The sequence below is a fragment of the Sorex araneus genome, chromosome X, assembly GCF_027595985.1.
Source record: "Sorex araneus isolate mSorAra2 chromosome X, mSorAra2.pri, whole genome shotgun sequence".
NCBI lineage: Eukaryota > Metazoa > Chordata > Mammalia > Eulipotyphla > Soricidae > Sorex > Sorex araneus.
Window position 1 is genome coordinate 240332026 of NC_073313.1, and position 17533 is coordinate 240349558.

General features: G+C 43.0%; 1 non-coding gene across 1 annotated transcript; it reads right to left on the minus strand.

The window, feature by feature from the left end:
- Positions 1 to 4598: 4598 nt before the first annotated feature.
- LOC129400401 (U6 spliceosomal RNA) lies at positions 4599 to 4705 on the minus strand. Its single transcript, XR_008627644.1, has one exon. It is a non-coding gene; the product is annotated as a U6 spliceosomal RNA (small nuclear RNA).
- Between the last annotated feature and the right edge of the window lie 12828 nt (positions 4706 to 17533).

Sequence of the window (17533 nt, forward strand, 5' to 3'; positions counted from 1 at the left end):
ACAGCCAAGAAAAATAGGGGTCCATCTCTCTCCAGCTACCAGTTAGAAAGCTATTTTCCTGGGAGGGGCAGGGTATTAGTATTTCTCATATTTCTTTCGGCTGCCTGTGGTTGTAGCTAAGTACCAGGTAAGGACAGCCAAGAGGCCTCGTTCTTCTATCCAGTCACTTATGAGACAGGCCTCTACCTTGAGCACAGCTTCGCTGAGAATTCTAAGGTATTAATCATGCTTGCCTTAGATTGTAGAGATAGGTTCCTTGCATAGAAACACAACCCCCCAAAAATGGAGTTATTTTCCTTTCTTTCACCAAACTCTAAGCTTCAAAAGCAGAATATTGAGGCTGAAGAGATAGTACAGTACAGAAGGCACTTGCCTTGCATGTGACTGATAAGAATTCAATCCTTGGCACCCCATATTGTCCCCTGAGCACTTTGGAAGTAATCTCTGAGCACTGAGCCAGGAGTAAGACCTGAGCACCAGTAGGGGTGACCCCAAAATCACTGTCACTGTCATCCTGTTGCTCATTGATTTGTTTCAGCGGACACCAGTAACGTCTCTCATTGAGAGACTTATTGTTACTGTTTTTGGCATATCTAATACACCAGGGTAGCTTGCCAGACTCTGCCGTGCGGGCTCCTTACCCTCAGTAGCTTGCTGGGCTCTCTGAGAGGGGCGGAGGAATCGAACACGGGTTGGCCAAGTGAAAGGGGAAAGACCAACTGCTGTGCTATCGCTCCAGCCTGACCCCAAAATAAGCATAACAAATAAGAATAACAAAAAGCAGAATATCTTTCAGAGAGGAAAACTGCATTATCTCTGTCTTGAGTACCTAAACTATGGTTCTTGGATTTTGTGTATACATGGTGGGGAGCAGGATTGGAGGAAGAGGGACATAAAGCATAGAAGAGAAGTCAAAATCATTGCAAAAAGAAAACTAACTTCACTTGCAGTAGAGTGTGAAGAAAGCCAAGCCTAAGGGTACTCTCAAACCAGTGGAAGTTATGATGAAAGGCAATTGAGAGGAGATTGATAGGGTTTCTGGCAATTGTAGGCTAAACTGCAGGACAGCTAGTTTGTTGTAGATAAATGGTGGAAAGAGACATTGTACCCTCCCGAGGATAAAAAAAATCAGCAAATACCTTCTAAAAGGAGACTAAATGTGATTGGATTACTCTGTGAAGCAGTTTATGATTCAAGGCATTATCAAAAACAGCAATTAACCAATTAAATATAACAGTTAGGTGTGGTCAATTATAACAAATGTACACAGAATATAAGATATCAACAATAAGAGAAATCATGGGAGGAGAAGATTTATATGGGAATTCTTTTTATTTTCCGGAAAATTTTTCTTTAAAACTGAGTCAACTACAAAATAAATTCTGGCAACTTGAGGGTAACGCTCAGGGGGTAACGCGCTTGCCTTGCATGCTGCCAACCCAGTTCAACCTTCACTCTACATATGGTCCTCTGAGCACTGCCAGGAGTGATCTGTGAGCACAGAACCAGAAGTAGACCCCAAGTCCCCCAAAATGTGTGTCCCCAAGTCTGCCCAAATAAAATAATTTTTAAATAACTTTTAATAAATTCTGGGCTGGAGTGATAGCACAGCGGGTAGGGAGTTTGCCTTGCATGCGGCCGACCCAGCTTCAATTCCTCCATCCCTCTCAGAGAGCCCAACAAGCTACTGAGAGTATCCCACCTGCATGGCAGAGCCTGGCAAGCTACTCGTGGCATATTCGATATGCCAAAAACGGTAACAAGTCTCACAATGGAGACATTACTGGTGCCCACTCGAGCAAATCAATGAGCAACAGGATGACAGTGACAGTGAATAAATTCTACTTTAAAATGACATTAAAAGTCCTTAATAACTATGTTTTTAATTGGTACATTAAAAATGATTCCCTTCATGCAGAAACAAATGCTATAAAGGAGAAATAGTGGAATGAGAAAGGAAGCAAATGTAGAAAATAGAAAGTGGCAGATATAAATTCAACACTACCAATAGCAACATGAAATGTGCACATGGATTACCCAACCCAGTTAAAAGTTAGCAATTATCAGGCCATCAAATCACAGATAAAGATGTAATGCTATCAATAGAAGACACTTTTTTTATTCAAATAAAATAGTTTAAAAAGCAAAAGGTTATAAAGAGACTTATCTTGCAAGTAACAACCACAGGAAAACATTTATATCAAAGTAAATTGAAATTGCTAAAAATGTTACTAGAGTTAAAGGTGAACATTTTATAATAATATAAGTGTTACTCCATCAACAAAATATACCAGTCATAAATATATACATATGTACCACCTAACAACAGAACACCAAAGTAAATGAGTAAAAAAAATGAATGAATCAACAACAATGATTGGAAAGTTTAATGACTCACTGTTTTCAAAACTTTATTTTTATTAATTCTTTTAGCACATTACAAAGCCGTTCATGACTGGATTTCAGTCATACAGTATTCCAACACCCATCCCTCCACCAGTGTACATTTCCCAGCACCAGTATCCCCAGATTCCCTCCCATCACCCCTCACCCCCTACCCCTTGCCTGCCTCTTTGGCAGAATGCCTCACTTTTAATAATAGATGGAAGAATCAGGCAGAGCATCAACAAGAAATTGGAAGACTGTAACAATACTAGCAACCAACTAAATCTAGTAGTCATTCATACATACAGACATCCATCATTCCACATAAAAAAGCAAAACATAGATATGTATTTTAAATGCATATAAAGTATTTTCCAGAACACACATAAATGTTATATATATGATAATACAAGGCCTAAGTGTTAAACAATATGTAAAAAAATACAAATTATGTACTTCAAACACAACAGGATAAAATTATAAATAAAAACTATAGAAAATTTTGAGAAGATCAAATGTATTTAAAGTAAATGCTCTGATATATCACCAATGTAGCGAATATAAAACAAAAGTGAAATTAGAAAATACTTTGAGATGAATGAAAATGAAATCACAGCATAGCAAACTTATGGGATGTAGCTAAAGCAGTGCTTAGGGGTAATTTATAGCTATAGATGTTTATATGAAAATATATATCAAAGTAATAAACAATTCTTCTCCACAAGCACTGGCAAATAAGAGCAAACTAAGCCTAAAGCAAGCAAAAAGCAGAAAATAATAAAGATAATAGATGAAATAAAACAGAGAAGATAAAACAGTAGTCAACAATCAATAAATCTACCTACCATAAAACTAACTCTATGAAAGATTGAAAACCTTTAGGTATCAAAAAAAGAGAGACTAAAATCACTGGGATCAAAAGAAAAGATGAAGCAGGACCACCAATTTCAGAGGGAAAAAAATCATTATAAAGTAACATGATGAACAAATATATTCTAGTTAGACAACTTACTTTAAATATTCACATTCCTAGAAAAATTCAGTTTACTAAAAATGACTCAAGAAATAGTAGACAATCCAAGAGACTTATAAAAATTAAAGAGATTAAATTAGGAATAGAATAAAACTGCCCACAGAGAAGAACCCTAGCCAAGATGGTTCACAAGATAGCCTCTAAATTTTGGAGAGTTGTTACTAGTATTATAATTGCTATGATTATAAAAAAATAAAAAAGCAAAACCACCTTACTTAGTTTTATGAGGCTAATACTAACCTGATGCCAAATAACCACACAACACAAATTACAGAACAATCTTACAAATATGAAAATCCTCAACAAAATACTAGCAAACTGAGTGCAGTAACATACAAAAAAGAATTAAACAGCATAAACCTGATGAATTTATCCCACGTAGACAAGCTTGGTTTAAACTTCAAAAATCAATAAATGTAATATGCTTATTGATAGAATTACAAAACTCATGATGATCTCAATAGACCCAGAAAAAGCAATTGATGAAATTTAGCATCAATCACAATTTTTTTAATTAACAAACTAGGAGTAGAAACAGTCTTCCTCAGACTGATAAAGGGCATACAAGAAAAACTACAGCTAACATCATATTTAATGATGAAAAACAGTAGAACTTTCAAAAACAATCAGGTATAAACAGGATATATGTTCTTCCTTTTATTAAATAAAATCTAGCCATATTCATATAATGGAAGGGTCACTTAAAACCTGAGGAATGGTAGCAAGCATTGACCAGGAGCACCATTTCCCTGTGCACTACCAGGAATAATCCATGAGCACAGAGCCAGGAGTGATCTCTGAGCACAGAACTAGGAGTCAGTCCCAAGTAACTCCATATGTGGCCCAAACTCTGTCCCCTCCATCACAAAAGATCGTTACATTCTCCAACACCAATAAAACTGAGACAAATTATACAAAATGAAACAACTCAATCACAGAAATGTTACATGAATCTACTTATACAAAGTGTTCAGAATAAGTATATAATAATTAAAAAAGTAATGTCATGGTTGTCTAGGGCCAAGAAGAATGGGGACATGGTATGAAGTAGGGTGTTTCTTGTAAAGTAATGAAAATACTCTAAAATTGACAGAGTTATGTGAATGTACTAAAAATCCATTTAATCCTATAGTTCATAGCATTGATTTCATGCTATACAACCTATATATATATATTTTTTTTAAATATGGAACGCTTCACGAATTTGCGTGTCATCCTTGCGCAGGGGCCATGCTAATCTTCTCTGTATCGTTCCAATTTTAGTATATGTGCTGCCGAAGCGAGCACTATACAACCTATATTTTAAACTTGTTATTAAACAATGGGATGACATCCTATAAAATACTCCCCCAAATTATAAAGATCATCAAAGACAAAAGTGAGGGACCGGAGCATGAGAAGGGATACAGGGGTCATCTTTTCCCTTGGCATTCCCTGCTAGACTAGTGCCCTGAAAGTCATATGAACTTCAGAGAATATTATTTTAAGATACAGTGTTACAGGAATATCTTATCAACATGGATTCCACCGCCAAAGCAAGCAAATGTTAGGGATATAAGACTCTAACAGAAATAGGCAGACAAGAATTTCATCAGAATATGGGAAAGGAATCATTTAGAAGGTAGTCACAGGATATTCACTGGTCCCTGAGTCTGTGTTATGTCCTAAGTCCGGTGCTGGAAAGGAGAGATCAATGTCCTTCTTGGCTGCCACTGAGAAACATCCAAAGAAGTTGAGTGTGTTTGTGGTGTGTTCAGGTACCAGAGGCAGTGGTCTAGAAGAGAGAACTTGAAAATAAAACGCAACACAATGTAATGCCAAAGCGCTAATAATATAGACCGAAGCCAACCTCTGGCCCCTCCTGCAGAAGCTCAGGTTAAAGAGCAAAGACGAAACAGCCTGGGAAGCAGAGAAGGTAGGGAAGTGGGAGGAAACAATCAGCCCAGCTAATCCTCATTGAGCATTTACTGTGCACCTGTCAGAGCCACTCTGCGAACTTGACATACACCTGTCAGCTAATCACATCCCTCCTCAGAGAGGTTTTAACATTTAATCTCCTTTTTCCAGACTGTGAAGCTACAATTTCAAGAGGTGGAGAGACTTGCCCAAGGATGCCCAAATAGGAAGCGTTGGCGCTCGCTCAGGCAGCCCTTCTACTGATCCAGACAGTTAACCTCTGTGCAACACTATCTGGACACAGGGATGAGAGCTAAGATAGAGAGCTTACTCCTTCACTCTAAAACAAAACTTTGCACAGGGATGGATGGGAGCAACAATCCAGACCTAACTTCTGCATTCGTAAGCCTCAGGAATGTTCTTGGGAGCACAGCCAACCTCCGCCAGAAACAGGAAGATAGCGGAAAAGAGGCCCGATAAATTCCGAAGTGTGAGCAACGCTTCAGAACACACTGGTCTGCAGGCCAGGGAAGGAAGAAGTGGTATTGGTCAGAGTTAGCACTTCCTGTGCCAAATATTGATCCAGTGAGCTGTGTCACGGCAGCATGAATTATAAAATGTAAGCTCAGAACCATTATTGCCTGTACATGACATCCCCACCTTGTTAGTGTGCATTCTAAGGTAGAGGAGAGGCTGCAGAAAAACAACTTTTCCATGACCATGAAAGAACAGAGGGGGGGCTGGCAGGGGGGTTGGGAGGAGGGAGGGAGGATGCCTGTATTAAACAATGACAAGGAATCATAGCGGTCTGCTTTATGCAACTGGAAGAACTCAATTCCTTCAGTAGGAGCCCTTTTGCAGCAAGCTCTTCTGGTAGTGAACAGAGAAATGCTTATGGGTTCTGAACATATTCTAAATAGCATATAGAAATGGGCCCATTTGTAATAGCACGGGACTCGTCTTACTGTATTTCCAATGCCATTAGGTATTTTAATCAAAGTAGAAGCAAGTATAGCACGCCCTAGGAGCTCTTGTTCCGTTTAGTATAATTCAGAGAACTGAGGACCACGGGGACCTTTCCGACCCTGACTCTCAACCTCCAGACCTCAAAGCTCTCCAGCTTATTTCACTCTTTCCATTCTCAGATCCAAACTGGCTCTCCTATTTGTAACATTTGCCTTGGCTAATATGGTTTCAAATAACATCCATTTGAATATGTGAATTTTAAGAAATTATATATGAGGTGTGAATATCTCTGCACAGAGGAAATACATTTGAAGAATCCTTCTATAAGATGATATTTTCTTACATTTGCATGAATAAGAACTTCATGGTAGACTTTCTTTTGTAATGCCCCTCACCCCCACCACCCCACCACCAGGCTCGATTTTATGAATATCTATCTTTGAGTCAGAAAAATGTTGAATTGCAGAAGCCCTTAGGTTTTGTAAGGCTGGAGCTGTGCCTTTAGTGAGAAGGCATAGAAGAACTTGTGGGATTGGATTCGGTTTAGGGAAGGCCTTTGCCTGGAATCTAGTGAGAGGGAAGGAAAGCAAACTAGAGTCCTCAGCTTAGAGCAAAGTGTTTCTTCACCTCCAGTTGTTACCGCTGGGTCCCATGGTCAGGGAGGAAAGCACAGTTCATTACTCTTTGGGAGCAACTTTGAGAACATTTTGTCTGACTCTCACTTTACAGATGAAGAATGCACAATGCAAACTGTTCCATGACTTATTCAAGATCATATGACTCTGCATGCTTGGTAAACATTCCAAGTCTCACAAACATTTTTAAACTTGAACTCAGCCTGTTTGACCCAATCCACTGAGGACACAAAGTAGTTATCGTCATTTCCTTTCATCCCTAGCTGCAAGCCTAAAGGGCATTGAGTCCTGCTATCCAGAAAAATTTAAGGGGTCAAAAGGCTGGTACAGGGCTCTGTGGGGCCTGAAATTTATAAAATGTAGAAGCCCTGTGAGGAAAACAAAAACACAGATATAAACATTTAGTTCTGACAAGAAGATAGGCATTTAGCATAAGGAAATAAAACAGCTCATCCGAAAAGGTGAACAAATGCCACAGACACCACAAACACACGAGGAATAGTTTGATGAGCTTTCTGATGCATCTCTACAATATATTTTCCTGTGAATTCTGAGCTGCTTGCTCTCTGATGATCTCTTTACATAACAATTTTGTCAAATCTTTCCTGGAGAGAAAAATATGAAGATAATTCACCCTTTAATCTAGCATTGTTGATCAAAACTTGCCATTTATTACAGATAGTGTAGAAAAGCTTTTATAGTTCCAGAACTCATTATTATCTGTCATGAAAATATTAGGATGGTTGTCAAATGCGGAAAATTTCACCAAGTTTCTTTCATACATTTAAGACATCAGAGTTGGAAAGAATTTTTCAACCACTATTTAAACGTTTTTAAAATGTAAGTTATTGAAATGTGGGTAGGACTTCCCAGCAGTGCTTGGGGACCATTATGACCATACCCAAGCAGTACTCAGGGGGTCAAATCAGAGCTTCCTACCTGCAGGGTAAAAGATTTTACTCCTTTGAGCTGCCTCCCTGGTTCTACTATTAATACGACTTTTACTCCATGTATACCCAGGTGCTTCCTATCTCTATGAGTTTGTTGTTATACTGTAAGAACCTCCTCTTTTTTTTATTGAATCAACATGAGATATATGGTAACAAAGTTTTTCCTTTTTGGGTTTCAGTCATATGATGTTCCAACACTCTTCCCTTCACCAGTGTGCATGTCCCACCATCAATCAGAACCTCCTATAACATAGGCAAACACGAATATGCATATTTCAGGGCTGCTATTCACTTCCGCCTGGACACAGGGCAAGGGACCAAGGGGATCAAGGAAGACAAGTCTACTCAAAGCTCATGCACCCAATTTTTTATTTGCTCCAGGTATAGGTGACCCTAGAACTTCTTGTTTTAGTAGTGACTGCTTGGGCCTTTGCCTGGGTTCTGTCCTCTCCCAAGGGCAGACAACCCCCTCTCCCCCAGTGTAAATATCCCTTAGCCAATCTCAGTCACAGCCAGATCCCATGCAAATAAAGGCCCTGAGAGCTTAAACTTGATCAGCTTTGCTGCAAATCCACCCAGTCTCTGTGACCAAACCTTTTCCACCATGCTCCTCAGCCCTGGAAGCTACTCACCCCCCTCACTCAACCTGCCTTCACCATCCCCACCAAAATTACAGTGTATAGACCTCATTGCCTCTTCGCCAGGGTCACCAGGCAGAAGAGTCCATCAGAGAAAGCTCAAAGAGCCTAAAATGCAAAAGCCTCTGACCCCAGTGGAATCTTCTCTGATGATCATAAAGCTTCCGTCTGGCTTCTCGAGCTGTCACAAATCCATCCCACTGGCCCAACTGCTGTGGCCTGGTGTCCAAGGCTGTTGTTTGGCAGAAGTTGGGCCACTTTTCCTTAAATGGAATCTTTCCACATTCTTTTCCTCCTTAGCCCCACGAGACAATACACCAGGGCCAACCAAGTCTCTCTTTGAGCCCACAGTGGCACAGACCACTGGCAAGTCCCCCGCTCTGACCCCCACTAATGGATGGCAGAACTCTCTTCTTTCCCTGTCCCCCACCTTGAATTAGGTAGGGAAAGAGGCAGGGGAGAGCAGAGGTCAGGGTGAACTGTTCCTCCTAGCATAAAAGAAGAACTGCGGGCAGAAGACAGTATAGCAGGTGGAGCATACACATAACATACACCAGATCCACATTCCGTTCCAGGCCCATCTGGTCCCCTCAGCTTTGCGAGGTGGAGCCTTGGGGGTTCCCAGCACCTCAGAGAGGTGGCAGGTCCCCAGCACTGCAGGGCCCAGCAGCTCTGCATCCTTAGTCCCTTCCAGTGAACCACCAGCCTGATTGGCCAAAAATAGCCAGTGGGGCTGCCAGGTCTCCTGAAAGGACCCAGGCAACACAGGCAAACCCAAATGCACAAGGTTGTCCAAGACTGCAACCCTTCCCCACAGGGGTCCCCCACCTTCCCTCTAGCCCCCTACCCCAACCCACCAGCAGCCTCCTTCCAGGCACATTCAGGTGCTTGAACTGCATATTATTTACTGGGCTTAAAAAAATTTTTTTTTAAGTGTTTAAGCAACCAGCTAGATCTCAAGCTAAAGATTTGATGTCAAAGAATGTTGATAAACATGTCTAGTTTATATTTAAGGGCAAAAAGAATCTCGATTCTTGAAACAGCGTATTTATTGCATGTAATCACCAGCACCCCCTGTGATGGGAAGCCGTTCAGGAAGCCAAGAGCTAAGGGGGAAGTTCGCCAGGGTGGAGGGAGGGCACGGGAGGGCATGGGAGACCAGTTGCAAAGGTCAGAAGACTAGGGGGTGGGGACAAGCTGTCACTGTCTTGAATTCCTTCAAGACCCGCACACACACACACACACACACACACACACACACACACACACACACACACACACACACACACACACACGCTTGCTGCAGCAGCAGCAGCAGCAGCAGCAGCAACAGCAGCAGCAGCACAAATGCCTTTGGGAGCTTGGGGGGAGGTTACCGATTTTGCATTCCCCGCACTGTGCGGGGGCCCAGCCAAGTCTAGGCGGAGGGGGCTGGGGGTGGGAGGGGCATCGGAGGAGAAGGACAAATTGGAAAGGAAAGATTTACGAGGCCGTGAAGATGTTGCTCCCAGACTCCTGAGTGCAGGAGTATGACTTATTTATTTTATTTTCATTTGTAACCAAAACCTTCCCTTGACTCCCATTGGCCCCAGCTGAGAGGGGAGAGATGGCCGGCCGTCAGGCGTTGATCGCCGGGCCAACGGAGACAGTGTGGCGTGATGCTGACGCAGCCCACTGACAAGCCAGCCAGAGGCCCAGGGGAGCAGCCCTGAGCCAGCAGCCAAACCCGGCAGGTAGGGAGCTGATAGCTGGGGAATTGCTAAGAAGCGCCCGGCTGGTGGGGGAAGGCGGAGGGACTGGTTCAGAGAGGGTGCAGGTTGACGATTTTGTGTTGCACCAACACTGTTATTTCCCCCAGCCCTCTGTGTCCTTGCCACTTCCTGGGCTCCATCAAGCTCTCCACCCTCCCCCAGGGCTTGCACTTCCTCTCTTCCTGCACCCCACCCCCCTGCGCTCACCTGGCCACCCCCCACCTCCAGCTCTATCCTTTCAAATGTCTCTCCCCCACGCCTTCTGGGAACCGAGAAGGAGCAGATGACTACACATTACTATCCAAGTGTCCCTTTGTGACCCGGGCTGTTGAGCTAGCTGGTGGACTGGGGTGCAAGAGGCTCCGGTATGGAAACCCCAACGTTCTCTCTGGAACATTACTTGGCTAGAAGAAATGCACTTTGCTACAATGTGGACGGATCTGGGGAGTATTGCTCTGCATGAAGTTAATCAGAAGAGGGACAGACCTAGAATGATCTCTCTCAGATGCATGATATAATGAACACAGTAAGGAAACAACAAATGCCCCATGGCAACAAAGGCTGAGAACTTGAGAACTGGTCTTCAGTAGGAAGCTTGGTGGGGGGCTGAAAAGATGGATGAGAGAAACATCAAAATAGTGGTACCAAGCAGGGTCAAAGCAGGGTCACTCTGGTGAAGGAGGGGATGCTAGAATCACGAATAACTTCGCAAATCATGGTGCATCAATTACAAAAATATTTTAAGGACCTATGGACCCCTACCCTTTCCAGCTCCTTTTTGGATCAAGGATTATTTAATTCTCAGTCTACAGAGAGAAGTACAAAGTCCTGCTTAACTGGATGTGAGTCCATGAGACTGTCTTATAATCTTGGAGGGGAAGATGGGGGTGTTGGAGGGTCTTATAATTAATATCAGCGGCTATTATAATTCTGGCTTTATTCTATTCTGGGAGTGGGAGCCCAGAGCTTCATTTCGAGTCCCAACTCTGACACTAGCCTGGTATTGAATAACTACTCAGGTCCAGGAGTTAAAAGGCCTAAATGCTACACTTAGAATTACCACTCAGTAATTGTACTAATCATATCACTTGAGATACTCCTGTGACTCTCTACTGCCCTTACAATAACATCATAACATCTTGCCGTGACATTTAGGCTTCTGCTCTCTGAAGAGGCCAAGGCAGTCTTCGAGAACCTTCAGTAGCTCCATAGGAAACATACTCTGCCTTTGCGGCAAACCCTGAGCCTTTTCTTTATCTCATGCCAATTTCTCAGCTCTCCTCCCCAACCCTAAAAGCTTTCTCTTTTGTTCCCAAAGTCACCCAGAGACTGGTTTATACATCATTGTCTCTGTTCTTTACGTCCACAATGCCCTGACAGTGCTTCTGGTCAGTTCATCACAGGACCCTCCACCAATATTGGCTTACTCACAGGGTAAATTAAGCATAGGGATAGGGCACCTAAAAAAAAGGCTTTTAATCGAGGAAATAATTTGAAATGTGGTAGGGTTTTGTTTTTTGTTTTTTGTTTTTTTTTTGCTTTTTGGGTCACACCCAGCAATGCACAAGGGTTACTCCTGGCTCTTCACTCAAGAATTACCCCTGGCGGTGCTCAGGGGACCATATGGGATGCTGGGAATCGAACCTCGGTCGGCTGCGTGCAAGGCAAACGCCCTACTCGCTGTGCTATTGCTCCAGCCCTGAAATGTGGTAGATTTTTTAAAAATCCAATTAGTGACCGTGGAAAAGGTAATTGGCCTGGTAATTACCTGGCCTAAACTCCAGCTCCTGGTTCTGGAGCAGCTGCCCCTTCGGAAGCTGAAGAAGTTTGCACGGGAGCTGCCGGGTCTTGCCACTGTGGTCAATCTGATATTGAGGCCTAGAGTTCAAACTAGGATACCATACCACCTAGAAGGACAGACGGACAAGTGAACGAGTGAACATCCTGGGGTGCTTCTGAGGGACTGGGGTTGCATTTGCATTCATTTAGCATTTGCATTTGCTCATTCATTTAGCCTAGTGATGGTGCTTATGTACCATCTGTCTCTTCTAACTAGAATTTAACTTCCATGAAGGCAGAAATTTTGCCTGTTGTTGTCATCAACACAGCAAAATACTTAAGAAGTATCTGCTAGAAGAAAAATTAACAAACAAGCAAATAAATGTTATCTCAGGCCAATCACAACCTCTCTGAGCCTGGGCTTCTTCATCGCGAAGGAATGACTAAAAATACATTCCTGCCTCCTTCAAAGAGTTGGTGAGAGTCAAATAAAATATTTGTATAAAACAAGTTTCCCAATATAAAGAGGCTGAGGCCAGGATTAAGCTCTGGTGCCCTATTTGGAAGGTGGAGGTGGAGCCCTGAGACATGGAGATGGTCGCCACAGGAAAAGAAACACAGAGGAACACTGGGTGAGGGGTGGGTATAGTAACTCTGCAACTGTCGACTAATGACTTCAGTATCATTGGATATGGTGACACCTTGTTTAAAAATAAATTAAATAAATAAATTAAAGAAAATGAAGTGTGAAATGTTGAGTCACAGCTTGGACTGTGGCTTCATCACGTGAAGTCACAAAGGGACACATCTACCACCCGACAGGACTGTCCAAAAGACAGTCATTTCTTGACACCGGTCCTTTGAAAGGACACCTGTCTGAAGAAATGATACCTGAAGCAATGCGTCGAAGATAAACTAGTGTCCAATATTCACCCAAGGGTGACTTCAGTGCTCCAGACTTCCAAACTGTCTTAGCCTACCGCCCCAGTCCCTCAGAAGCACCCCAGGATGTTCACTCGTTCACTTGTCCGTCTGTCCTTCTAGGTGGTATGGTATCCTAGTTTGAACTCTAGGCCTGAATATCAGATTGACCACAGTGGCAAGACCCGGTAGCTCTCGTGCAAACTTCTTCAGCTTCCGAAGGGGCAGCTGCTCCAGAACCAGGAGCTGGAGTTTAGGCCAGGGAACCGATGGAAATGAGAGAATCCAAATATATAGAGAAATAAGTATAGATAGATATAAGTCCTTACTGAGGTACCATCATTTACAATACTGTTAAGTGATGGTTTCATGCATCCATCATTTCAACACCCTAGCCCTCACCAAAGTATCCACTTCCCTCCATCAAGATCCCAAAAGGCCTTTCCTTTCAACACCACCACCCGACCACCCCTCAAACTCGGTTCTGGGAATCAACTCTCCACTTCTGTTGCCTTTGGCCATTTTTTGCTCTCTTACTGTGTATCTATAAATCTTACATTTGAGAAATACCATTCTGTATTTATCCCTCTCCTTCTGACTTCCCTCAGCATGGTCCCCTGTATATCCACTCATGTTACATAAGACTCTGATGATATTTTTTGCTAACATACCTGAGAGTTATTTAAAAACTAAAATCCACAAATAATGAAAAGCGGTTGTTTTTGTTGTGGGGATGACTGTCAAACTCAGGGCCTCACACATGTCATGCGAAGCAAACAAACACTCTACCAGTGAACAACATCCCTGGCCTGAAAAGTGATTTAAAAAATTACTTAAAGAACCAATAAAGTATAAGGTTATCAATCACTAGGTTTTAGAGATACAGTATTTCTACCCCAGTTCCACCACCAGTGTCAACTTCCCTTTACCAGTGTTCCCACGCTCCCTCCCTGCACCATCTTGACAGGCACGTGTCAAAGTTTGGTGGTTGTAGTTTAGTTCTCACAGTTTTAGTGTTGCTGAGTCTGGGCTTTGAATATGCAGCTATATCACTCTCCCACATCACCGGAATAACCAAGGCCCCTGACCCTTTTCCCCCATTAAATTCCTTTCTCTTCTTCCTTGCCCCCTTGATGAAAAGTGATATTTTTATTAGTGGATCATCTTGATTTGTTTTTCATCTAAGTCTGCTTTCACCTTGTAGTCTCTGCACTTGCATAAGTTTGATATACATTCAAGTAGGTCATACAAGTGAAGTCTTCGCCATTTCCCTGCTTATTGTGGAAACCGCACCTCCCTGAAATAGACCACTTCATCTCCTCATAAAACTCCTTTATCCAAAATAGAAACATAAATGTGTTCTGTTAAAATAGGTTTTTATTTTCCCTGCTATGTTTAGCTTATTCAAAACCATTCAAATATGAGCTAAACGTACAGAAGAGACTTCTCAAGGAAACCCTACACCCCTTCATTCTCCCTCCATCCCTTTTTCATAGCATCAGGCTGTTCTAATACTGGGTTATCAACTACACTTAGTAAAGCTATTTAATAGATCAAGATGTTAGTAAATGGGGGCCGGAGCGATAGCACAGCGGGTAGGGCATTTGCCTTGCATGCGGCCGACCCGGGTTCGATCCCCGGCATCCCATATGGTCCCCCAAGCACCGCCAGGAGTAATTCTTGAGTGCAACGCCAGGAATAACCTCTGAGCATCGCTGGGTGTGACCCAAAAAGCAAAAAAAAAAAAAAAAGATGTTAGTAAATGTTAATAGGACAGATGGGGCTGGAGAGATAGTATAGCTAGTAGGGCCCTGGCCTTGCATGTGGCCAAACAGAGTCCAGTCCCCAGCATGTCATATGGTTCCCCCAAGTGCCACAAGGAGTAATTCCTGAGTGAATAGCCAGGAGCATACCCTTGAGCTTCACTGGGTGTGATAACTGTCACTGTCACTGTCATTCCATTGCTCATTGATTTGCTCAAGCAGGCACCAGTAATGTCTCTATTTTGAGATTTGTTGTTACTGATTTTGGCATATCGAATATGCCACAGGTAGTTTGCCAGGCTCTCCCGTGTGGGCAAAATACTCTTGGTAGTTTGCCGGGTTCTCCGAGAGGGGCAGAGGAATCAAACCTGGGTTGGCAGCATGCAAGGCAAATGCCCTACCCACTGTGCTATCCCTCCAGCCCTACTGGGTGTGATACCAAAACAAATTTAAAAAACATTTATAGGATGGAGCTTATGTCAAGTTAAAACCAGAAAGATTTTCCAGTTTTCATCAAACAGTAATTATCCAACTTGTTGCTCTCTCTGTCTTACCCCTATCCCACTCACACTCACATTTTTACCTACAAACCTAAGGCTTATACTATTTAGGGTCTTCCCAAATTGGGGCCGGCTAGAACTGTGAGGCACCCCAGCTGTTTCAGATTTCAATTGCATCCGAGGATCAAGTAAAATGTAATGCTTGGCACACAATAGGATATAAACATACACAAATACATACATGAGATGTGTTAAATAAGGTACTGACTACATGGTCAATCAGGATAAAGGTTCAGAATAGAACTTTAAAGGTTCATGGCACAGGCTCGAGTAACAAGTGCCTGGGGTTCCAAGTGCAGCTGGATCATAAAACAGCTATTGTGACTTAGGAACACTGGTTTAATCTCTTTGTGCCTCTTTTTTGTGCCTTTTTTGTAAAATAGGCAGAGCCTTCACTATATCTTTGCTTCATAATGATTAGACGAGGCCTCGAAGCGCAGTGCCAAGTGCAGAGTCCACAAAAACTAAAGGCCATCGTCTATGGCCATTAGGAGGGTGCTATCAGCCCCCACTTTGCCTGTCTAAGCCAGAGCAAGGACAAGATTTTTCTATCACAACATCTGCTTTCATTGTTCCAACCAGAGCCGGGTTTACACACATTTCAAACACTGTAAAACCTGCCTTTAAAAATGTGTGTCCCCAAAGGGAAGCTAGCCGTGCACACAGAATTTATGTCACTTTGTGATCAACGGTGTTTTCAAACACGGTGCCGTCAATTGATTTAAGTATTTTATTGGTCAATTTTACTGTTCTTGTGCCCCAGGGCTTTTTAAAGGAGAGGCCAATTTTTGAAATCAAACAGAGAAATGTAAAGTCGTTGTGGTTGAAATCACAGCCACATAAGCTTTAGGGTGGGAATTTCCACTCGGGTTGTTTAATTATTTGCCTAATAGCCTAGAGGTTTTTCTAAAATGTAAGGGAAGAGCAGGGGGGTGGCTGATCTCTTCCTGCCAACATCTTAAGTCCTTTACCTGAGGTCACGAAGGCCCCACAGTGTATTTCCCTGAGGTTCCTGCCAGGATCTGGGCCACTGGACGATTTGATCATCTTCCTGGAGAGAAGCTGTCTGACCTCAGCTGTTTCTCAAGTCCCTTTACCATCCTGTCAGGCATATTTCCCATCAGTGACAATAGCAGACAGTTCTTCAGTTTGGGAAAGTTCTGCAAACTGCTGTTTGTAACTATGTTGTAGGCTGACAATAACCTTAAATTAACTATACAATAGCTCTCTACTATACAAAACATAAAAACATAAATTGCTTTCTTTTTTTCCCTTTTCTTTTTTCTTTTGGTTTTGGGACTATACCAGCAGTGTTCAGGAATCATTCCTGGAAGTTTTCTGGGGAGGCTACATGCAAGGCAAGCAAGCACCTTGCCCTCTATACTATCTTCCCAGTCATATGCTGTTTCTTTTGGAAACATTCACTGTATCACTGTATCACTGTAGTTTGCTCAGTGGGTGCCAGTAACATCTCCATTCATCCTATCCCTGAGATTTTAGCAGCCTCTCTTTACTCGTCCTTCCCAACGGTGCCATATTGGAGGCTCTTTCAGGGTCAGGGGAATGAGACCCATCATTGTTGCTGTTTTGTGCATATTGAATACGCCACAGAGAGCTTGCCAGGCTCTGCCGTGTGGGCAGGATGCTCTTGGTAGCTTGCTGGGAGAGGGAGAACTAGACAATAAGTGGTCGTACTTCCGGGAGCTTTGTTTTATAGTCTCTGGATCTTGGCCATTGATGGAATTACACAGCGGGGGGTTGGGGGGCAGTTTGTGGGTGTGACTGCCAAGCTACTGGAGAAAGGGGGATCTGGGTGGAGGAGGCCCAGTCCCTATCAGAGCAGGCTTGGAGATCTAAGCCCCGGGTCTCGCACAGCTGGGTTCCTCTGCCGGTTCCTTCATGTGTGAGGCTCATCCAAGCATGTGGAGAGTGACCTTGAGCATGGCTGTGGCTGAGTTCCAGAGGTTTTCAGCTGCCAGGGCTCTGCTCGGGACGGAAAGGGAAACTCAACCAGCCTCCCCCCCCCCCCCCCCCGAGGGTCCCAGTGAAGACAGACAACCAGACTCGGGGGCAGGAGACTCTGACTTGAAAAGTTAAGTTAAAAAAAATTTTTTTTTAACTTTGAAATTAGCATCACTGAGACTGGAGGAATGGCTTCAAGACTGGAGGATGTGTTTTCCATGTGAGAGACCTCTGTTTGAACACCAGCAGGCTTGGTTCCCTGACACTGCTACAGGTAGAGCCCAGAAAGATCAC